Raw genomic sequence first — 24,402 nt, 5'->3', positions numbered from 1 at the left:
CAGTGTTTACTCAACAGCTTCTTGTCCATCCATCCACAATCTATGTCTGATCCAGGGAACAGGCATTTGGGAATATTTAGTTCAGGTTAGATCTCAAGTCCTATGCAGTCCATGTTTACAGATGACAAAGGGCCAAATACATTTTAATTTGTCCCCAACCTGAAGCCTGATGTGTTTTTACTAGCATTCAAAAGTAGACATCGATATATTTCTTATTTCTGTTCTTTGGGTCCCAGATCAATGGGATATCAACCGGTCCAATTCCTCATTTTTCACAAGAGGAAACCAAGGTCTGGAGAGGGAAAGCAGCGTGTCCAAGGTCAGAGGTAGAGTAAGCCTAAAACTCTGGGTCTTACTCTCAACTCCTTGCTATGTCCTTTGCACTTTAAAATTTAAAGTCAAAGGGCTGGCTTGTTCATTCTAGGTATGTTTCAAACCTTAGTGAGAGGCAGGAACATTTGGGAAGAAAATCCAAGACTTCTCTAGAGAGTGGTAAGATTTCTGCATTACAGATTATTTCTTTGTTCAACACCATTAGATTTGAGACCTTTACTTTCCAAGGTCTCTTTTGTACAATGAAGAGAAAAACACTATGTCCCTGACTCCTTCCCAGGGGCTACAGAAGATTCCAGAGTTGTGTTTACACAGTTAGCTTCTCTCAGTTAGAAAATGAAGGATTGGAGACCTTCATGCTGTTGGCTCTGACTTTTCTTCTTAGCAGAACTTCTAACATCCACTAGGACTCAGTAAGACTATGAAGAACTGCCCTATTACCAGAGCGAGAATTAGCCATTTCCCTGCTCTGGCAACGTAATTACTTTCTATAGTTTTTATGGAACAAAATACTCAGGTAAGCCTCTGTGCACTATTAATTTCTCTGACACGCTGGCTGTGGCTTCTCTATCCCAAAATACAACTCAACAACACTTCCCAGGAATTTCTAAAGCTTTGATCCAAAGTTTCCAGAAACACCTTCAGTTCTGTTTTTGTATTATAATGTCTTGATGATTGTGGTTCAAAACCCCAGCTCCCTCCATTAAAAAATATCATTATCTACTTCAAAATTGTGTGGATAACAAAGAGCACAACGTATCCATACATCATAAATACAGCCAGTGACTATTCATGGGCATTAAAAAAATTTTTTAATTGTTATTTTCTCCTGGCAAATTCAAAGATAATAGGAAGAAAGTGGGAGAATGGCCAGAGAATGGGGGCATCACAGAGGGTGCCTCTGCAAGATTAGTGCCCAAGAGGCAATTATGACTGGTCAGCCAACCCGAAATGTGTCCTGCTTTTATGAGCTTCCAATCAATTCCCAAAATGCCAGAAGTTTCTTTTCAAATTAAAAAAATAAAAAGAGTGAGGGAGGAAGGAGGAAGAAATCCAAACAGTGGACAAAAACAAGGCAGCTGTGGCTTCCCACTCCAGCTTGCAAGGCGGCGACAATGGTGAGAAATCAATGCCCAGAACCACAAGGCAGCTTTCAGACACCTCTTGACCCTGTCACTTCCTGGGTAATTAAGAGGCACTACAGTTCCGTGTCACTGTCAGGGGCTGAATGTATATCGATAGATAGATATATATGTTCTTAAAAGATTCTTTTTCTGCAGCCTTGGTTAGGATCCTGCCAAAGAAAAGGGGGAGAAGAAAGGCATTTTGTCCAGAGTGCAGTGAAAGGAAACATGAAAGGAGAAACCTAAATTTTTCAGCACAGTCTGCTCCTGACATGGGAAAATGGCGCAGACAAGAATAGATGGCTTGTTCGCTGTTGGTTTTTTTCTTCCTTCCCTTGACAGATTATCTCTGTGAATGTGTTGTAGGCAGCAGGGCACCCCTCCCTCTCTGTGTTCTTCTTCACATACCTTAAGAGTAAGAATGCAAACCCTGAGGTCTGCATGGCAGGCTGAGTCAAGACTTTGCTTCATGGGGCTCCAGAAGGGGCTGCTTCCCTTTTCTGGGCCTCAGTTTCCCCAAATGAGGGAAAATGGACTAAAGCCTCGTTGGAGCATTTCCTAGGGCTGGCATTTACTGAGCCCACGAGAGATGATTTTTTGGCTTCTGACCCTGCCAAGGAAACAAAGAAACACAGAATACCGGATGAGCAGAAGTGGCCTCCCCACGCATGCCTGCCAAGTACTGGCTATCAAAGCCACCCAAACCCGTAGGGAGCCCCGAGGCACGGACACTGGAAGAAGGTCATACCAACCCACTGCAGAGAGGAAAGCTCTAAAGGCTCTTTGCTGACTCTGACTGTGACGATTCTTTGCGGAGTCTATTTCCTTTTCCAGTGGCAATTGTCTGTGGGCCCCACTTAGAGGAGCTGGCCAGAGTCTGCTTTGCAAGTGGACGAAAGCCGCATCTCCACCTCGGACTGCCAGTTCTCGGACCCAGGCCCTCACTGACTATGTCTGCATGCCTTCCAGCGCCAAGCCCGGGGCCAGCACGTGAGAAGTGCTCAGTGGACGTTCAGTAAGCCCACGTCTGACTTTAAAAATACAGCAGAAGAAGGAAGCTTGCTCTTAATTGGGTGCCTCAGTGAATCACTGCCACATAAAACTGAGATTTTTATTTCAGCAAAACTAGTCACTTCATTAAGTTCTAGGTAACTGCTTTTACTCCTGGAGGGCAAGAACCTGGTTCTCTCATCTCTCTATGCCCCTAGTGTTTACTGGGTATACAGACCAGTAAAATCTGAGGGAAAGAATAGTTGATATCCCACACTGAGGTCTTGCTCCTTGGTCTGCCAACCCTGTCTCTTGGCGTAGGGTTCCTGTATATGGTGACTGCCCCCTGGAACTCCTGTCAGTGTGGCCCACTGACACTCTGAAATGAGTGACATTCTCTGCATGGTGTAGCAGGGGTGTTCCCTGCACATAGCTTCCGGCAGGCTGCAAATGCTCTGTAGCACTGGCTGTCACACCGAAGATGCCCCCTTTCACTCTTGGGATATCAAAAGGACAAACACACTAGGAAGTGTGAAAGGGAATTACATTTCCCTAGAGGAAAAGTATAATATAAATTCATTATCATAATAATATGTTTATGACTCAGGTGAAGCTTGTCTTGATGTCCTTCCTCTCCAAGTCATTGGCCAGGTGCCGTGTTTTAAAATATTCTGGCTGAACGTAAGAGCTGCTCGCAAGCAGCCTGGCTCCCTCCACAGCCCCACCTGAGGGGACGGCACCACCCAGAGTGACCCGCCCTGGGTAAGGACAGGCTCTCCCTGGGTACAAAATGATCTTTATTCCTTCAGTCTCTTGGCCACTTTTTCTTCTGGCTGGCTTACAGCCCTGTTCATTTGTTCTCACAGTGGCTTGAGGGACAAAAGGGACAAGTATTGCCAGCCCTAGAGTACCTCAGTGGCTATAGAGCCCTTGGAATGTGGCTAGTGTGAGTAAAGAACTGGATTTTTTATTGTATTATGCTCTAATGTAAACAAATTTAAATAGCTGCATGTGTCTGGTAGCTACTGTGTTAGACAGCAGAGCTCTATATTCATCCCTGTGGTCTAAAAAATTTACAAAACTCCAAATATTTTGGGAATTGGTCAAGCCTTGAAAATCTGAATTAAACAATAAATGGACCAGCTAAAAGGAGGAAGAGACTTCTTAACTCTCACTTGGCAATCACCCAGGAATGTATTTTCAAAGTCCATTGGCACCCGCCCACGGGTGGTGGCCGGGCCCACCCTGAGGTAGCTATCAGCAGCTTGTCCCACCAGGGTGCCTCTTCCCCCTCCAGCGTCCCCTGGCATGCGCCCCCCTGAGTCACACCCCATCCTAGCACTGATGGCAACATATAGGGTTATCCCCAGGGGACAGGGGCTGGACTCACCCATCATTGAATCCCTCTCTCCAAGTCCCAGCCCAATCCCTGCCACAGAGCAGGTGCTCCAAGACTGTTTTCAATAGAATTTGAACAGAATTCCCAATATGCAATTCTGAGGTTGTTATGATTATAAGATGGGGTCTGCTATGGACTGAATGTTTATTTCCCCCTCGTATGTTGAAGCCTAATCCCCAGTGTGAAGGAATTTGCAGGTTGGGCCTTTGGGAGGTAATGAGGTTTAAATGAGGTCATGAGGGTGGAGCCCCCATCATGGGATTACTGCCCTTATGAGGAGAAGAAGAGACCAAAGCCCTCTCTCTCTGCCATCCGAAGGTATAGCTTTCTGCAAACCAGGAAGCATCCTCACCAGACACCTAATTGGCCAGCACCTTGATCTTGAACTTCCCAGCCTCTGGAACTGTGAGAAATAAATGTTTGTTGTTTAAGCCCCTCAGTCTATGCTATTTTGTCACAGCAGCCTGAGCTGACTAAAACAGCATCTTTGGGAAGAGCAGCTTTTGAACTGGGCTTTTTGACATGCACTCATTAAAGTCAAAAACCAAACCAAAAAAGACATTTTACCAAGCACCTCCCATGGGGTCTATGAAGCCAAGAAAGAGTCCCCGCTGTGAGGAAAACCCCAGTACAGTGAGAGAAAAGTACAGATGTGATTATGATCCCAGACATAAAGCCATCAGTTCCATGTGAGCAATATAGATGGAGCCCTTGGAAATTTCAAAGGAAAGAGAGATGGGTCACAGCTAAAATTAGGGGGGAAGGAATGGGGGGAGCTTCCTGAAGAAAGTGGGGCAGCTGAGCCAGGTCTAGAGGGATCAGGTGGATGTGCCTGTGCAGAAAGGAGCCTGGGACGGGAGCAGAGAGGAGACGGCCTGCAGGAGGTAGGGGAGGGCGAGGGCGTGTCTGGGGAGAGCGGGGAGTCTAGGCTTTAAGGAGGATGGAAGCACTGACGGTAGGGGTTCCCCACCCCCCAGCGCCTTGGAGCTCAGGTTTAAAACCATAAGGAACTGGGGTATTTTATATTCTAGCCTCCCCCACCTCCACTGTGATGAATCCCCCAGTCTCAAGTCCCACCCCTTTCACAAGGAGTGAGGGTGGACAGCTGGACAACCAGTGTGGCCTCCCAAGTGGCCGTGGGAAGGGGCTGGGCTGTCTGCTCCCCTTACTCTCTTCCGCCCGCTGTGAAATCCACATCAGCTGGAGATGCCCAAGAGATCTGTTTCCATCTGTTCTGGGCACGGCTGGTGAGAAAGCCTCAGGACTTGAGAGGCCAGCCTGGGGCTGGGGGAAGGGAAGGAGCCCACTGCAAAGGCACGTTCAGCCAACCCTGGGAACAGCTGTCCAGCCGTGGGGCCAGGAGGCTCCCAGCTTCCCAGCAGTGCTCAAATCAACCATGTTGGAGCCTGGTTGCTAATGATGCAATTGAGTTCATCAGAACATCTGTTCTAAATGGTAGGGACACTTGGGTATGCTCTGAACGAAGCCCACCAGAGTCAGAGCACTTGAGCAACTAAGCAGCCAGGACCCCTGATGTCCCCAGGAGCCTCAAAACTACCCCTCCAGACTTTGTCCAACCATCTCGAACTAGACCAGCAAGTATTTTCTGAGCCGTCTGCCAAGATCTTGGGACAGAGGCTCGTTCACAGCCATGCAGCTCTCTGCTAGCTGCCTGCCACCAGCAACCTGTCATGAGATCCCTACAGCTCTGAGAGACGGGGCAGGGGACGTACTTTTGAGCAGACACTAGATGAAAGGCTGTTATGTTCAGACACATTGTCTTAGCAATTTCCTCCAAAAGTGGGGCCAGAGACAAAGATTCACACACAGGTGTTTATTATGGTGGTGACCTCAAGTAGTGAGGCACAGTTTGAGAGTGAAACTGGGAGGCCAGGCACGGTGGCTCACGCCTGTAATCCCAGCACTCTGGGAGGCCGAGGAGGGAGGATCGCTTGAGACCAGGAGTTCAAGACCAGCCTAAGCAAGAGAGAGACCCTGTCTCTACTAAAAATAGAAAAATTAGCTGGGCCTGGTGGTGCACACCTGCAGTCTCAGCTACTTGGGAGGCTGAGCCAGGAGGATTGCTTGAGCCCTGGAGTTTGAGGTTGCAGTGAGCTATGATGACGCCACTGCACTCTAACCAGGGAAACAGACTAAGACACTGTCTCAAAAAAAAAAAAAAAAGAAGAAGAAGAAGAGTGAAACTGGGAAGGGAGGAGAGCCCATACAAGGATGCACTACTGATGCGGCTTCCACAAGAGAAACTGGGGTTCAATTCCTCGGGAAATTCTAAAGAACTTTGTGAAACACATCTCAGAATGGCCCAGCCTCTAGTTGAAAGAGGGAAGCATTTATCCATAAGTTCCTGTCCTCCATTGGTCAAGGGAAGTTGCGTGGGTGATGACCCCAAGCAGTGCTAGGATGCACACTGGTGAGTGTTGGTACCACAGGGACACAAAGCCCCAGCACAGGACGTGAGGGGCGTGTGGCATGGGCCGAGGGTGAGGTGCTGCCAGAGCACCTCCACAAAGCTGCCCGATGTCTGCAGGCACCTCAGTGTGCATCCTGGCTGGAGTAGAGGGAATCTGAAGCAGAGTGTTCCAGAAAGCTCTGGAGTGTTATGTCTGCTTCTACCATGTCTCTCCCTGGAGTCCAGGGCACAGGCTAACCCTGCTTGAGGTCTGCTGCTTGCTAACATCTGTATTAGTTTCCTATTGCTGCATAACAAATTCCCAAACACTTAGTGGCTTGAGACAACACTAATACATTGTCTTACAGTACTGGGGTCAGAAGTCCAAAGGGGTCTCACTGGGCTAAAATCAAGGTGTTAGCTAGGCTGCATTTCCTTTCTGGAGGATCTGAGAGAGAACCTGTTTTCTTGCCTTTTCCAGCTTCCAGAAGCCGCTGCACTTCTTGGTTTGTGATCCCTTCCTCCGTCTTCAAAGCTAGCAATGGCCATTCAAGTCTTTCTCACACTGTATCACTCTGACTCTTCTGCCTCCTCTTTATTATAAGGACCCTCATCACTCCATTGGGCCACTTGGATAATCCAGGATAATTTCCCCATCTCGAGGTCAGCTGATTAGCAAATTTAATTCCAGCAGTAACCTAATTTCCGTTGCCTATAACATAACCCATTCACAGGTTCTAGGGAGTAGGAATATGGACATCTTTGAGATGTCATTATTCTGCCTACCCCAGATACTGTTCCACCTTTCTTTGGAAAGAAGAGCTCATCATTTACACAGTTAATTGGAGCTGACTTTCTACTCTGTCCTTGGAGCCAGGAAGGGACAACCTGCTTGTCCCTGAACCGGTCCCTGGTATCCCACATGTTCCTGGCACAGCAGCCTGCTCTGTCAAGGACAATAAGCCAAATAAATCCCCAGGTTGGTCTGGGCATCATGGGAAGAGCCTGCATTCTGCAGACGGATGAACTGAGCTCCAATCCCAACTCACTCATTAGCTAGTGATGAGACCTAGAGCAGGTTGCTTAACTTTTCTGAGCCTACTGACTCCCATCTGTATAGCAAGGCTAAAGCCCTAGGCGGCAGTCGGGGTAAAAAATCACTTTCTCAACCTTTAAAAAAAATATCTGTTGAAGACCTACTATGTGCCTGGCACTCTTCTAGGCCCTGGGAATACAGCAGGGAACAAGGCCAAGTTCCTATCCCCATTAAGCTTACATTCTAATTGGGTGTAACATGCATTAAGTCCTAGTACCTGGAACATAGTAAATGCTCGATAAATTGAAGACAACATTACAGCTCTCAAGCCTGTACTTCTCAAGGAAATAATACTTTTTAGTTATTTACTGGTTTATAATATGCGAAATATAATTATAACCATTATCTGAATTGATCTTCACAACAATAAGCCAAAGAGCTAGGACAGAGAGAAGCTACTCCATGGTTCTTGCAGCTGCTGTAAAACCCTGTACTCAATCCAAACACCCTAGCCATGCAGAGCAGGTCACCTCCTGTTCTGTTTCCATCTTTGCATTAGGCAAGGCAAAGAGGTAGAAAGCCAAAAACTAAAAATCTGCAGATGTAGTGTCATATTTTAAAGTCATGTCCTCACCTGGTATAAATGTTTTAACCATATTTGGGTAAAAGGGGGAACATATTTGCACTTCTCTTTTTGCATTTAGCATTCTCTTTTTGCATTTTGCCAGGCTGCTAGCATGCATGTTTTCTTGTCTCTCTCTCCCATGAAGCTGTGAACTCATCACCTGGGGCAGCAGGCCTGACTCTGGAGGCCTCCACAGCAAGACCTAGTGAGGTACTTTGCAATTACTTAGCAGCCTCAGGAAGCACTCAGTAAATCCTCCCTCCTCGCCCATCCCACAGTCTCTCGGTGGAAGAGATCGGTAGAGATTCCTCCCTAGAAGTTTCAGCTGGTGATCCCATGCAAGACAACCTCTGTCTCTATTGTCACACTCAGGTGGGCAGGTATGAGCTCCAGCCAGCTGGCAGCCCAGCTACAGAGCGATTGTGAGGGTGTCTGCGGAGCCTCGGAGACCTGGGGAGCTGCAGGAGGAGCCCTGGAGAAGCCAGCAGGCAGAGTGTGGGACCCCAGACCCCAATCTCCACTCTCTCCTAAGGCCTGTCTGCCTGAGAGTTGTCACTGTCAGCTGATTGGCATCTGGCTTTTCCCTGCATCCCCATTTCCAGTTCCTGGAAGGTGAGCCACGACCTCACGGAGTCTAAGTGGCTGGGGAGGGGTGGCCTGATGAGAGGGCAGTTGTCCCTCCTTGTTCCAGCTCTCTGGCGCGTGCCTCTGCCTCCCTTTCCCACACTCTGCCTGCTGGCTTCCAGGGCTCCTCCCGCAGCTCCCCAGGTCTCCCGGGCTCAGCAGGCAGGATGCCATCATTCTCCAGAATAAAGGAAACATTATAGCATTTGACAAGCCCAACATTTGCATGTCTGTTTTCAGAGAAATACCCATCTTGGGGGATTAAGCCGAGTTTTTTTTTTCCCCTGTCCCCCTCCCATCCAGCCCAAAGTATGAAAACATTCTTGACATAGTTGCCTGAAAAAGAATTTCTAAAGAGAAAAATACCACCCATGCCCTGTGGTTTCAGAGACTTGGTGTGAAAAGCACCAAAAGAAGGTGCTGGGTGGAGAACAGAAAAGAAAAAAAATCTCTTTAGTCAAATAGATTGTTGATCTTAAAATGGTCAATAAGTTAGCTTTCGTTTCTAGTCTCAGGAAATAGCAGTGCTGGTTCCCTTACTCAGAAGGGCATTATCTCTGTGATAAAAAGCAGGGCTCGTGCTCCCCTGGGCCAAGGGGTGGGGGCATCCAAGGGTAAGGGGAAAAGGGGCAGAAGCCCAAGGCCCAGAGCACAGAGGCACTGAGCAGAGGAGAGACAACACGGGACGCTCTTTGGGACATTTTACACTAGAACTTGGGCTTTTTTGGATGCTGAAAGTCTCTGAATTTGGAAGAGAAAAGACAATTTCACCTCATATTTGGGATCTTCACAAAGATCTGCTTCCCTCTTGAGGAGGTGCTCTCTGGCCTTCTCTGAGCAAATAAAGTGAATTTGTGGGGGATTCCTAAAGAAAGGCCAACCAGGGTGACTCATCCTGGATCATTAAAGATTTCCTCTTAAGAGATGATTTCCACAAAGGCCAACTCTAGCCTGATTTCTTCGGTTGGGAAGCTGATGAACTTGTAAGTCACAAGGGCCCCTCCAACAAGATGAACTTTGCAACCATTGTTCCAAAGACGGTGGAGCTGTGCCCAAGAAAGTGACTGGGACTTGAGGGGCTGATCCAGGCAGATGTCACAAAGGGCAATTTTAAAGTTTTTAAGGCACTGTGCACTTGCCCAGGATAACAACCATCCACCCATCCATCCCTTCAACAATCAAGTCTCTGTGTTGGGCACAGCCCTATATTAAATGGTGATTCCCTTCAACCTTGAGAGGGCAGGTAAGCCCTGGAAAGGAGACGCGGTGGGAAGAATGGGAAATTGTAGAGAATCCCCAGTGAGGGAGTTGACGGTGGATGGCCCAGGAAACCAGCTCAATCCTAACCCAGAGGCAGGGCCCAGCACACGTTGCTGGAGGCAGGTGGCCCAGCACACACAGGATGCTCAGAAATTTCCTGTGGCCCAAGTCCAAAATGGTACAGGCTGAGCTGGCAAGTCCTGCATGTCCATCAGGAGGACAGTTTCAGAATGAAGCCAAAGGGGGGGAGTCAGCAGGAAAGGACCCCTCTTCTCTGAGGAGCTGGGGGTGTGGGGAGAGCTCCGCCTGGGTCTGGGTGACAGAGAGGGGACTCCTAGCAGGATGCAGTGGCCAGAGCAAAGGAGCTGGTGTCAGCACTTCTGGGACGGGGCCAGGGGAGGCCCAGGGGCAAGAGGCCCAGGTGCTACAGTCCAGACATGCCCTCAGGCCTCCGCAAACAACTATTGCCTAATGGCTGGAAAGCAGAGGGCTGGGCCAGGGCAGGTCTGAAAGGGGAGGGACCCTGAAGAAAGAAAGGGGGCAAACAAAACAGGGAAACCAGAGACCTTGCTTTAAAGGAGACATATTTCCTCCTGTCCTCATTAATCCTAGAGTCTGTAATAAGCTGTCTGAGATAAGAGGGCCTGGGAGTTCCCTGAAGAAGTCCTTGATCTGTGGTTCTCATTCCAAAACCATGGCATAAAAGAAGTTTCCCACCACCTCTATGCCTTCTTCCAATACAAGATTAATTTCAAAACTCCCTCTTAGGTGCACAGCAGAGTAATATCACCCGAAATGCACTTAGCCCTCTCGCCTGGGACCTCACTCTTGGATTGTGCTATTGGCATTTAACTTTCCCTCTGTGTGACCCAGTTAAGGCTGAAAGGGAAATTTGCAATCAGCTGACAGTGACATCTCTCAGACAGACAGGCCTTAGGAGAGAGTGGAGATTGGGGTCTGGGTAGGATGTCTGGCCATAGTTCTGATCCCAAAAGGAGAGCATCAAGACCCAAAGGCATTCAAGTGGAGAGCAGAAAAGGTTAAAGCACACCCCACGCCCGGCACCATCTCCCTTGCTGCCACCCCCAACACCAGCTCGACCACCCAGTTCTGCTCCAGTTCTGCTAAACTGATTAGTCATTCATAATGCTTCAGTCATTAATTCAGGAAGGAAGCCACGCTAGCTGCCTCCTCTTCTTGCTGAGAGTTTGCTGCCGTTGCAAAACCGATGAGTAATCAGACATTCCGGGAGCCCTCATTAAACCCACTGCCAAGAAAGGTGTCTTGCAGCTCATTTGCTGGTGAGGAAGCCACGCTACAGGCCCTGAATCACGCTGGATCCAGAGGAGAGCAAGGCCAAACTTGCCTGAGTTCAATATTGCATCACCAAGATCAGCGACAGGAAAGGCTTACCCAGCCACCAAGCCCCGCCAACCCCACCCACAGCCCCTGCTGGGGCTGACCCTCTGTGGGGCATTCTGCTGCTTCTGGGGTTTTGGGGGCCTCAAGGGGTCAGAGACAGACATCCTAGAAGGGACACTAGATACTAGATAGAGCCCTGTGTCCCTTTTTGACAGATGGTAAAACTGAGGCCACAAGAAGCAGTGGCACTTGCCCAAAGTCAGACACCTAATTAATACAGACTCAGGATAGAACTTTCATCTGTCAATTTTCTGTCCCCAGCAATTTCCACTGCATCAAATTACATTAACAGACAATGTAACGCTTGGCTGTTAAGGAAATACATGGATGGTACAATAATAAAAATCACCCAATGTCCATCAGTGGGCAAGTACTTTTAAAAAATCATGATTAAATAAAGTAAAATACTAATCAGTCACCTTAAAAGATTGTTATCACTCTACATTATGAAATGGCACTATCTCCGTGATGTGGTTTTAAGAGCAAGAGAGTAACGTATGGAAACAGTAGGATGTATAGTATGTTACCCTTTTGAAGAAGAAAACATGCACACGCACTTCATAGCATCTAATGTTTGGAATGGGCTGAGGGGCTGTGGCTATTATTAGTAACACTGGTTAATATCAGGATATGCTTTCTCCGACCAGTGCCTGAGCCTGGTCTGCCCTGTGCCAGGCAACTAAGGCCCAGACACAGTTTGCCTGAGGTCACAGAGGGACAGCGCCAGGAAGAGAGGGGTTCATTCTTTTAAGTCTTAAAAGCTTCCATTCTTTGTGAGTTGTCTATTCACACATAAAGACCCCTGAGAGGAATCACACCTTGAGCTTAATCAGCCACCACCTCGTTATTTACCCAGCAGCCTCTCAGTGGGTATTAACTGACATCCAGGGAACAGCAAAGATCTCAGAAAAGGGCCTGAGAGCCTCCCTGGAGGTGGCTGCATGGGACAAATTGCTTCCTGGCTGCCACTCCAGGCCGAGGGAGGAGGGCTGTCTGAGCCCTATCTGGTGGGCCTGTGGTGAGAGCAGTACCCCTGGGTAGGATCGAGGCTTTGGAGAAGCCAGGAGGAAAGAAGAACCCATTCAGGAGATTCCTCCACCAAGTTGCCTAGCAAAGTTGCTTCAGGAACTCCTAGTATCATCTTTTCACCTTCTAAGGAGTTCACATCCACGTACTATCATTCCCATCTTACGGATGTGGAAACTGAGGCTCAGAGAGAAGGGAATCATGTATCTGGGTTTAGAACCCAAGTCTTCTGCCTGCATTCCAGTTGATTCCATCTATGTCAGTGTAAAATGGTGCCTGGGACACAGTAGGAGGCATTCAGTCCCAATGGCAGTTGAGTAAGTGGAAGAAAATCTACAGTGGTGCTTAGAAAGACTGAGACGCTCATAACTTAGGATGCAAATATTTGTCGTCTGAATGGAAGAAACAATCAAGTCAATGCTTTTTTCTGTGGAGACACAAGGATTTTGTAAGGAAACACATCCACTGGTTTGGGGTAATCAATCAAGGACTATTAACAGACTACTAATCATGCACAAGGATGGCTCCAGCTCCGAGTTCTTTGCTTCCTCTCACCCTATGCCCTCACGCTGACACCCACTCCTAATTCCCAAGGCTTCTCCCTCCCCCCAGCTGTGTAATCGCTGCCTCATCTTGTTCCCCTATTTCCCACCCACCTTCCCTTCGTCACCATTACAGGACTGACAGGACTGACTGGGCTTGCCCTTCACGTTGACCGTTGATATTTGTCCAAGGACAGTCTTTCCTTCTTCAGCTCCTTCCCTCCTTCATTGACGTGCTTATTAATTCATCAAATATTTACTAAACACTCATGCCAGACACTCTACGATATATCACTTCATATAAGCAATCATTGCAATTTACGTGAACTTCGGTGTATCTTTCACAAAGAACCAGAGAGAAAAATAATTCCAAAAAAATCCTAAAATGAAATAATTTCTAAGCCACGAGGATAGCAGTAAAAGGTTTGAGTGTCCATCAATGTATTATTATTATTTATTAATTATATTCCTCTGTCTTAAATTTTCCCTCAGTCACCAGAATGGAATCAATAAATGGGAACATTTTCCCATCTGATGCTTTTAAACCACATTACGAAGACATGGAGTTTTAATTTCACATGCATTCGTTTCTGGGTCTTGGGTCTTTTTTTTTTTTTTTTCTCCTCAAAACAGATAAATGAGGTTCTAAACTTAGGATAATAAGGCTTAACAGTGAGGCGCTTTTTAAAAAGTGAATCATTTCTCAGTTCTCCTTTCCTAATCTCTCTTGGTAACATTAATTATGAGTTTGTGCAGCGTGCCCCAAGGCGATCTCGGCTTTCCCAGGACAATTAAAGTTACTTAATTATTAAAAACTGTGTGTGCTGCTGCCCTGAGAGAAAGAGGCAGCCAGGCCCGGCTCCCACAGCCCCCCACAGGAGTGACCGGACACTCTATGGGAACTGGGCTCCCTTCCCTCGCCATTGTAATTCTTTCAGTATAATCTATGAAAATCCCCTCCGCCGCCACGGCCGGCCTCTCCCACCCCAGCATGAGTGATTTAGAGGCTGCTCACTGCGGATTCCAGCCTGCCGGCTCCTCCTCGCCTGGGGGCTGGACGCCAAGGAGATGACCGGGCCTCTGCCGGGGGGCCCTCGGGCTGGAAAGCTCTGAGCTGTTGGTTTGAGTGGGTTCCGGCTGAGCCCATCCTTCCTCAGGCCTTCTGCCCCACGAGAGCGGGACAGGCCACACAGAAATGTCATTAGGTCTCCTGAAAAGGGGTGGAAGGGAAGGAGGAGGGCTGCCGTTTTGCCATCAACACCCAGAGTGACCTTGGGCATGTCGCTCCTGTGTTCTGAGTCCTGGCTACACAGTTGGAGGCATCCTGTGATCTCTAAGGATCATCCTATGATCGGGGCCTCCAAGTCCCGATACTTTAATGAGTCTAACACTTCCCTGGAAACAACTCCCATTTCCCATTTCACTTTCTGCTTTGATTCATTCACCCAGCAAGCATCCACTCCGTGCCAGGCATTATTCTCTCGCTAGGGATAGAGCAGTGGACAAAACAGAGAGGAATCCCTGCCCTGATGCAAGTGACGCCCCTTAATCCTACTCAGCCTCTTGCACACAAGGGGAAATGAGGCCCAGAAGGAAGGAGGCTGGACCTGGGGTCTCCCAGCGGGGCGGAGAGCCAGCCCCTCCCACCTTCAGCTCCACCCCTGGGCTCCACCTCTCTAGGGAAGCAGAGTCCAACAGTATGCTGGTCACAAACGCAAGCCACATACAGCATTTTAAATTTCCTAGTAGCCATATTTTTAAAAAGTAGAAAGAAACAAGTAAAATTCATTTCAGTGATATATTTTATTTAACCAATATATTCAAAATATATTGACTAAATATAGTAAATATAAAAATCATTAATAAGATATTTTACATTTTTCAACTAAATCTTCAAATTCCAGCGCCTATTTTACCTTTGTAGCATGTCTCAGCTCGGTCAGCTGCATTTCAAGTGCTCAACGGCCACATGTAGCTGGTGGCTACCATACTTGGTGCAGGTCTAAGGCTCCTCATACGTCTAACTCTCTACCGTTCCTCAGTACTCTTCACAAGGTTCCCACGCACGCACAGCATGGCACAGGAGGGCTGCAGCCTGGCTCCTTAGACACAGGGAGCAATTTCCCCGGTACCTTGACACCGCAGAATACCATGTAGCCAAAAACCAAAAAAGTCAAGGACATTCTTTTATGGACTCATATGGAAAGCACACCAAGATATATCAGTAAGTGAGAAGGGCAAGATACAAACAGTGTATATGGGCTTCTGCCCCTGCAGGAAATACACATATTGTTTGGACATGCACCAACTTTCCATAGAAGGAGCCTTAAGAAGAGCTGGCTGGATGGGGGCAGGGCAAGAGGGAGACTCTCATAACACGTGTTATACTTTCTGAGTTTTGAATATATGGATGTATTACCTATTCAAAATTAAAATAAAAGCGTCCATTGATGGGCACACGTGGGCACTCGAGGCCTGCCCGGCACCTTGGCTCCTGCACAGCCCTTGCCCCTGTTCCCCGGCAGTGCAGGGAGGAGCAGACACAGGGCAGGTCTCTGCTGTTGCTGCTGTTCCACAATAGGAAGAGGGAGGCTTGGCAGAGGCCCAGGGCAGGAAGACATGATATCAAGTGACTCTAAAGGGCTCTTTTGTTCCCGGAAAGGCAGTGGCTTCCACTCAGCATCCCTGCCCCCTCTCACAGCCCTCTGTCTCTGGGATCCCTTCGCCACCTGCTGCAAGAGCATCATTTCTCCCCCGGAAGCGCCTCTGGGCTTGAGGTGGAGAGGGGAGGGGGGCACTGGCTGGGAAGGGACATCATCTTCTCTTCCCAAAGGATGTCATTCACTTCTGGAATGTCATTTCCAGAGGCATGATGCCCCCGTGCCAGCTGTCCTCTAAATTCTGGCATCTCCAGCCTGCCTGTGACAGAGCAATAGCACTAAGAAAATAGAGCATGAGTGTGTTTGCACATGTGTGTGTGCACCTGTGTGCATCTGTGGCCCACGGCCTGGTTAATTCTTTCAGCAAATATTCACTGAGTGCCTACTATATTCCAGTCACCATCCAGACCCTTGGGGTCAGCCAGAAACAAGACAGACAAAGTCCTGCCCTCATGGAGTTTACAGTCCAGCAGTAGAAACAGACATTAAATTAAAAACAATTCACTCCTACCTGTTGTGATAAAGGGCAGGAAACGTGCATGAAATCGGGGTACACGATCTAGCCTAAGGGGCCATGGAAGGCTGCGCAGAAGAACTGGCATGTAAGCTGAGCCTAAGAAAAACATCTATCCAGAGATGGTAAGAAGTGATAAGTGGGTCTTCCATAAACAAGAACCCCACAGAACCAACCGTTAACTTGCTCCATGTCCTTAAATGAAAAGTTTTTTTTTATTTGGAAATAGATATAAAATTTCAAAAAAATTGCAAAAATAAAAAGAGTACAAAGAACACCTGTATTTTTTTTACCTAGGTGATTCATTGTTGTTAACATCCTACCCCATTTGCTTTGTCAGTTGTGTGCACTTGCTCATTCTCTGTCCCTGTCCACATACACGTATATACACACATATACATATTAAACATATGCATGCACACAATTGTTTTCTGAACAATTCGAGGTCCTTACAGCATGGCGCTTTACCACTGAATACTCAGAATCACACACCCTTTCTGGGCTTGTTTGCTCAGTTAGAGAATGAGAAGGGTAAACCCTGTCCCCTCCACTTCCCGGGGCAGTGACAAAGAGCACATGCAATCCCGCATTAGCAAAGTCTTATGCACATGGAGCAAAACGTCATCTTTTTGTAAATCACTTCTTGGAATTTGAAAATGGAAAGCATCTTCCCGAGAAATGCGCAGACTTTCAGTTCCTCCAGAAGACAGCCCGCCGGCCCGCCAGCCAGCGTGGGGGGTGTGTGTGTGTGTGTGTGTGTGTGTGTGCGCTGTGGAGGAAGGTGTTTCTCTGCAGCCCTCCTCTCTGTCGGGTGGCTGGGGCAGACCTGAGCCCCGGTGAGTACATTTCGGGCCCATCAGCTCTCCTTCGGCTCCGGAAAGCATCGGGAAGGCAACGGTGGCTGACAAGGACAATGCCCGCCCACCCCATGAAATGGAACACAGCCAGTGGAGAAACCCACTCCTGGCCAGCCAGACCTGCATTTAGGGAGCTGACAAATGCTCCCAGAGCACAATAAGTGAGGGTTGGGCCTCTCAGCAGGTTTTGAGAGCCATCCCCTTAATGAGAACAATAAATTCACAGGAGGCAGGGTAGTTGCCAAGTGCAAGCAACTGACGCACTCCTGGGGCACTCAGGGCCTTCATTGGCCCCAGGGGACCACTCCTCTGAGCGTGGGACCTGCAAATTCAATAACTGGGCAGGGACAAGGCCCAGACCTACTGAGTCAGAACTTCTGGGCTCAGAGCCTGAGAATGTGTATTTTTAAAAGCTTCCCAGGTGATGATCATTCAGGTTTAGCAACCACTGGCCTAGATACCCTCTGAGATCACTTCTAGTACTGAAATCCTCTGACAGTGTGAATGGAAAAAGAGACCTAGACGTGGGATATATACAGACACAATTAAATGATGGTGCATTTATCGCTTGAACCCAAGAAGGCACCTGATAACGGTTTCTCCAGAGTAGAAACCTCAGGCCCTTCGCTGGCAGCCTGTGAATCCTGGAAGGGAAATGTGTGCAGCCAAGCTCACTCCTTGGGTTGTCCCAACCATCCCTGATGTACACAGAGTCTGCCCCGAACCTCAAGTTCTCCCTGAGTAGGGGAGAAGAGGCAGAGGGAGATCGGGGAAGCAGCTGAGTTCTGCTCTGTCTGTGCTGATGAAAACTGGCTGCCGGCTGGTGTGGGCCAGCTCGCTGGAGCACAGCTGTGGGCAAGGCCAGGTGCAGACAGCCGCGGGAGCCCCGAGGGGCCAGCTGCTCTGGCCCAAGCTAGGGAGCAGGCTCACTGACCGCAGGGCAGTGCCGACTTCCACACCCCTGACTCATCGGCCCCTCTCGGCAGCAGGCCTGGCCTTCCCCCTCCGGCAGCCTGTAAGCTGTCCCCGTGTGTCTGTACGGGTAGCTTATTTTCTTTTCCTCCAGTTACCCACACTGCTCAATGGGGTCACTCTGCCTCACACTGGAGGTTTCTTCTTAAGTTTCTAGGCAAACACTGGGAAGCTGGGGCCCTGCAACCTTATCCCTGCTCTCATTAAACTGTGAGGGTCCCAGGAGCCACAAGCTGCATCTGCCCCTCCCCTGCCTCCAGGCACAGCACTGCTGAGGCAGGCAGCAGGGCTCTGAGGACAGGAGGGAGAGAGGGAGGCAGGGAGGCAGCAGTACACGGGAAAGGGGAAGGAGAGGGAGGAAGGGAGGGAGGAAGGAAGGAAGGCTGCAATAAATCTGCAATAAAATCCAGTTCTTATTCTACCCACTGCATCAGATTTCTCCCCAGGGCCTCTTCCAGGAAAGCTCCCTGGTCAAACCCAGTTCATAACTACTTCCCTCCCTCCCCCACCACTCTAGGACTCCTCTTGCAGCTAGAAGAGTGTGAACTAAACTAAAAGTGTCAACTAAATGGACTTTAAAAATGGTTTTCCAGACATGAGAAGCCACCCACCTAGCACATAGAATGAATAACTGACTGATTGAAAGAATAAACATCTCCGAATGTCCAAATCTGGTCTATTTGTCAAGATCCTGAAGCAAGAGCCACCTCCTCAGGGAAGTCTTCCTGGATTTCTCTAACTGGAGGTGATCACTCCCTCCTCTGAAATGACACAGCACATTACCCATCCTTCTTGGGCTGACAGGCTGCAGCTTCCTGCCTTGTGATATAGCCACTTTGTGGACACAAGAGAGGTGATATGAAGGAAACATCAAAGCTTTGCACTCACACCTCCCTCTTACTGGCTGTGTGAATGTGCAGGAGTTGCCTACCCTCTGTTTCTTCACCTGTAAAATCAGGACAATAACTACACTGTGAGATTGCTGTAGGGATTAGCAATGTGGTAGATATTCACAGGGTTCACGATATTTCCATATTCCCTTTCCTTAAGGCCCAGGGAAGAATTGCACTTTTCTGCCCTGCTTGAAGTTAGATGTGGCAACGTGGCACCCTCTGGTCAACGCAATGCGAGCAGAATAATGGGTGCCACTTCCAGGCAGAAACATTTCAAAGCCCAAGCACAATTTTCTATGCCTCTTTCCCTGCTGCAGCGAATCCTACAGGCTCATGTTGAGATGGTGTGATCGTAAGGTGGTAGAGCACCCATCAGATTGGCAGCCATGAGCAGATCCTTTCCCTGAAGAGCTATATTGAGGATGTAACATCAGTGAGAAATAAATTTTTATTCCTTCCAACTACTGAGATTTGGGAATTGTTTGTTACCACAGCATTGTCTCACCTATCCTGACTAATACACGACATATGTCTGCAGGACGCTGAGCATGGCTCTAATACACAGTAAGTGCTTGATAAACATGCCAGGATGGGAGAAATATACAAACAAATGTATGAACAAATGAATGAACTAGTAAATACTTCCAAACTGGAGCTGCCTTCTCTAAGGAAAGTTTGTGGCTCCTTTATGGGGAATGTACACGCCGTACGCAGATGCCACTGGTGGCCAGGTTACACCTCGGCAATAGGGACAGCTGCTCTTTAAGACTTTTTATTCCCATCTATCCAGGGATGCAACGGTCACCCGCCCAGGTAAGCCCTCACATCTCCCTGGACACCACCCTGCCGCCTATACCTGAGGGCTCATGGGAGTTGGGGCTCTCAGTTCCAGAGTGTTTGCCATGGGAGACCCCATCTGGAGAGCCAGACTCCCAGCAAAGCCACCAGTGAGCCTCTTCACCACCTACAAGACACAGCCCAGGGAGAAGGGCTGGGCAGAGAGGATGAGATGCAGCCAATAGCTGTTCTTTTCTAGTTCGGGAAACTGAGGGGCCTTTACAGGGGGCTGCTTAGCACAACCAGGACTGACCCAATTGAGGACAGACAGACCTCAACCCAGAATGGAGCCAAGAACTGACACGGGCAACCCCTACATAGCACACAGGGGTTCGTAGCTTACCAAGTATTTTCACATCCAGTGTCTGCTGTGGTCCAGATAACAACCTAATGAAGTCACCTAGATTGGAATCATTATTGCCCCCATTTTACAGAAAAGGAAACTAAGGCTCAGAACAGGGAGATGAAACTTTCAAGACTCTCCATAGCATCCGGAGGGGGCAGATTCAGTCCCTGATATCAGGATCTCACTTGGAGTCTCCCCTTGCCCACTGAAGGAGAGGCTGTGCCCTTTTTTCTTTCCTGCATCACTTTAAGGACATCCTTTTTCCTCCTGCTGCTACCCACTGCTAGATGAAGCAGGCATGTGGCGTGTTCACTCAAAAAAATCTTTAAAGATTGCTCCCCACAACCATAAAAACAATTTAAAAAGAGAAAGTGAGAGACAGAGACCATTCCAGAGGCCAAGACCCAGGAGGAGAGGGGAGGGGAGGCCAGCATCCTTCTGAAGCACTGAAAAGGGAGGCGTGTGCACCAGAGGTGGCACAGCAATGCCCTGGGTGTGCTGCAGTCAGAGTCACTACTGAGTGCACTTGAGGCTACGGCTGGGAAGGAGCAAGGGTCAAGTCCCAAAGGCAAGGCGAAATGGAGCTGCGAGAGCAAGGGCCAGGGTCAGGACCGGGGAGGGTGGGGGCTGAGGACAGGCCCAGGAAACCCGAGGGTGCTGGGGCTCCCCGTTCTGTGGTGTTTGTGTGAGTCTGAGGACAGGCGTGGTGACCACAGGGGCCTTGCAGGGTGGGGTGTTCCTGGCTGCAGTTTCCTCTTCTGGCTGGTGAAGGGGTTGACACAAGCTTCCTTCGCTTGTCCCCAGCTCTGACATCGGAACGGTTTTCATGAACTGAAAGCCTTTCGAGTCTCCACGTCTAGACCACTGGGGGCTGTGCCACACCCAACTCATAGCTACGTGGCAAGCACAGGAGCTGTTGCTGCGCTGTCCCCTTCAGTCCTCGAAACCGAGAAGGAGAGCGGTCCAGTCCTGCAGTACTGCTGGGGAAACGGAGGCTCTGAGCGGGAAGGTACTTTGCCCAGTACCACAACCAGTAAGTGGAGGAGCCCAGATTTGAATCCAGTCCTGCCTGGCTGCAAATCTCAGGCTATTTCTACTGGATCATGCTGCTTCCCAAGCTCACAGTAAAGATCCACCCAGAGCAACAACCCCTTAGGGTGATTTTTTTAAAGTTGGCCACCTACATCAACAGAGGACTAAAAAGGACCAGTGATAAGATTCCATCTCTTTCCTTGCCCAAAGAGAATGAACACATACCGAGGGAAGTGGTGCAGAAAGCCATTTGCCCCAATGTCCTTGCCAGAGACAAACAGATAACACTTATTTATTTGCAAGTTTGGTTAAATATTAACTCAGCACCCAAGGGCGCTGTCCAATACAAGCAAGACAAAGTCCTTGCCCTCAGCTTAGGGGCTCTGAACTAAGCCAAAAGAGCCTGAGCATCCCCCATACTGCTGTCATCACAGCTGAGAAGCTCAACACTGGGTCCCTTCCCCTCACCATCACAGCACTGCAATAATGGCAGCACAAGTGCCTTCACAACCTGGAGAAGCAAGGAGAGCTTAACCCTCAGGTCAAGCTAAATGTCTCCTAACGTGCAGGAGAACTACCTCAGTCTGCACCCTGTGCCTACTTGGGCAACCATTCCAGGAAGTGATTTTGCTTCTGCATGTACCCACATGGGTGCCACCCACTCTCACTTTTGGTCTCACCGGCTGTGACCAGGCAGAGACTCCACATCACAGTGGCCTTTCAAGAGGCACAGCCACCACTCTCGTGGCTGGTTCAGGATGGGAGTCACTTCTTTGTGTGCATCAGAGTTTCTGTCCTCAGCTGGGTGCACCACCGTGCACCTGTAGTCCCAGCCACTCAGGAGGCTGAGGTGGGAGGATCCCTTGAGCTCAGGAGTTTGAGGTTGCAGTGAGCTGTGACCACACCACTGCACTCGAGCTTAGGTGACAAAGCGAGACCCTATCTCAAAAAAAAAAAAAAAAAAAAAAAGAATTTCTGTTCTCTGGGCCCTCAGTGTATCTCTATTTCTGTTGTCTGCCCACTGGCTAAGAGATATACGCCCTAAGCCTGTGTCCACTGCTGCTTGGACACGCCCAGGTGGCAGGAGGGGAGCAGGGCAGTGACAGATCTCAGGTGGTGCTGGATAAGAGCTTTGGCCACCTCTTACACATCTGACATTTCAACTTTCAGTTGCCATAGGTGCCAACTTGCCCTTCCAACTGGGTCATAAAAACAAATGACCCATCTGGAACTCTACTTCCCTTCCTTAACTAAACCCCACTATCCAGTGTTGTTAAAGTCTTAGGAAGTAGGACATTGCTGCTGGCAATAAACCTTACCCATTCGAGCACCTGGGGAATAAAAAGAGGAAAAAAGAAAACAAACAAAATGGTGTCTTCCTCTTCAGTAATTGACAACACAGGCACAACAATAAGTTTCAGGCTGATGGCTCCAATAGCAGGACTGGAACCTAAAAGAACCAGACAGAGGCCCAAAAGAAATGAACCAGGTAGCAAGACTGCTCTTGTCTGTACTTACCAATGAAGCTATGGTGTCATCTGCAAATACGCCGTCACTCTATTTGTTCTTGTTAGATCATGGGACTAACTGCCACCCCACCCTCTCTTCATACCTCAGAGCCTCTGTTTATGTTTCTGACTAGAAGAACCTTTTCTGCCTCAATCATTCCCACGTAAGGGCAATGCCACCACCTCAGTGAAGCCTCCCCTAACCCACACAGCCCTGAACTTCACCGTCAGAATCTACTGTTCTCTCCGGTACCACCCCCCATCTTAGCATAGGTGCCTGACAGCACTTACCACATTTTACTGTACTTAGATCTTTTATGCATCAGACTGTTAGAATACTCCAAATCAGGCCGGGCACGGTGGCTCACGCCTGTAATCCTAGCACTCTGGGAGGCCGAGGCGGGTGGATCGCTCAAGGTCAGGAGTTCGAGACCAGCCTGAGCAAGAGCGAGACCCCCGTCTCTACTAAAAATAGAAAGAAATTATATGGACAACTAAAATATATACAGAAAAAAATTAGCCGGGCATGGTGGCACGTGCCTGTAGTCCCAGCTACTCGGGAGGCTGAGGCAGTAGGATCGCTTGAGCCCAGGAGTTTGAGGTTGCTGTGAGCTAGGCTGACGCCATGGCACTCACTCTAGCCCGGGCAACAAAGTGAGACTCTGTCTAAAAAAAGAATACTCCAAATCGTTCCTAAGTAGGGAACATATTTTACAAACCCCAACCCTGACTTATAATAGCTGCTCAGCAAAGGTTTATTGAATAAATTAGTGAATGTCTGGATAAAACACCTTTACAATTACAAACCTGTTCTTTACTTGATCCTCACAGTGTGCCTCATGTAGGGGCAACAAATTTTGCTATCCTGACTTTACAGATGAGAACAAGCTCATAGGCTTACTCTCAATCACTCTTATGTTTAATGTGTGCCAGTTGCAATCTAGAAAAGGGCTTCTCAGTGTGCAGGCGGATTTCCTGGGGAGCCTGGTAGAATGTGGATCCTGGTTTGGTGGATCTGGTGTGAGGCCTGAGAGTCCACGTTTCTAACATATTCCCAGGTGACGCTGGTGCAAGGCCCTCACCTCAGGTCTTACCTACTAACAGACTGGCCGAGAGAAAGAAAAGACCCAATTAGTGGTAGTACGTAGCAGGAACTGGAAACTCTGAAACCTTAGGAAGGAGGATGGATAGACAGCACTGTATCCATTTTACAGATGTGGAAACTGAGAGACTGGCTGACTGCTCCAAGGTTGAACCCATCCTTCTGACACCTGTTCAGTGCTGTCTGCCACCTACTGCTCGGCATGCTGGGAGATTTCAGAGATGAAGGCACCAGGTCCTGTCCTTAGACAGGTGACAAGGGTGATGCACATGCATCAGGGACCATGACACACAGTTGAATGAGAGCAAAGCCCGAAGTCCAGAGGTGGGCGAGCACGTGCCAGCCAGATCTTACGCAAAAACGTGCCACATCTTTGTTTTCTACTCATGGTCCAATTAGACTAGAGATGGGGTCTTCTTCCATCAACCCAATCCCTTTAAAAGAAAGAAAGAAAAAAAAAAGAACGGTGGCTTTAGGATTTTTCTTTTAAGCCCTGAACTTCTTCAGTGGAAAGTGCTGCCCTTCCGACCTGTTGATGTAATTGCCATAATTGAAGATTCCAGGCCCCCATGTGGGTGGACAGGGCCCCATTCATCCATCGGGTCAGCGAAGTGTAAACCTGCTGAGTCCTTCAGATGCCCTGTCCGCAGCCTCCCCCTCCCAGCCCTGCAGGCTGGGCTCCCCGCAAGGCCAGGGCAGCCAGGCCCAGGCTGGTCCCTCCCTCGATCTGGGAACGGTGCCTAATTAAGGGGTCTGTTCTCATCTCCACGGGGCTGACTTAACGCCTTCTGACAGTAATGAGAGACACACGTGTGGGGGTGGGGGCGGGAAGGACGGCCCCCCTGCTGTCTTAGCACCCTATTAAACAGCAAGTCTAACACAAGTGTGCG

Source organism: Eulemur rufifrons, chromosome 7 (genome assembly GCF_041146395.1).
Source record: "Eulemur rufifrons isolate Redbay chromosome 7, OSU_ERuf_1, whole genome shotgun sequence".
Lineage (NCBI taxonomy): Eukaryota > Metazoa > Chordata > Mammalia > Primates > Lemuridae > Eulemur > Eulemur rufifrons.
The sequence above is the reverse complement of the archived record's forward strand: the minus strand, read 5'-3'. Positions refer to the sequence as shown.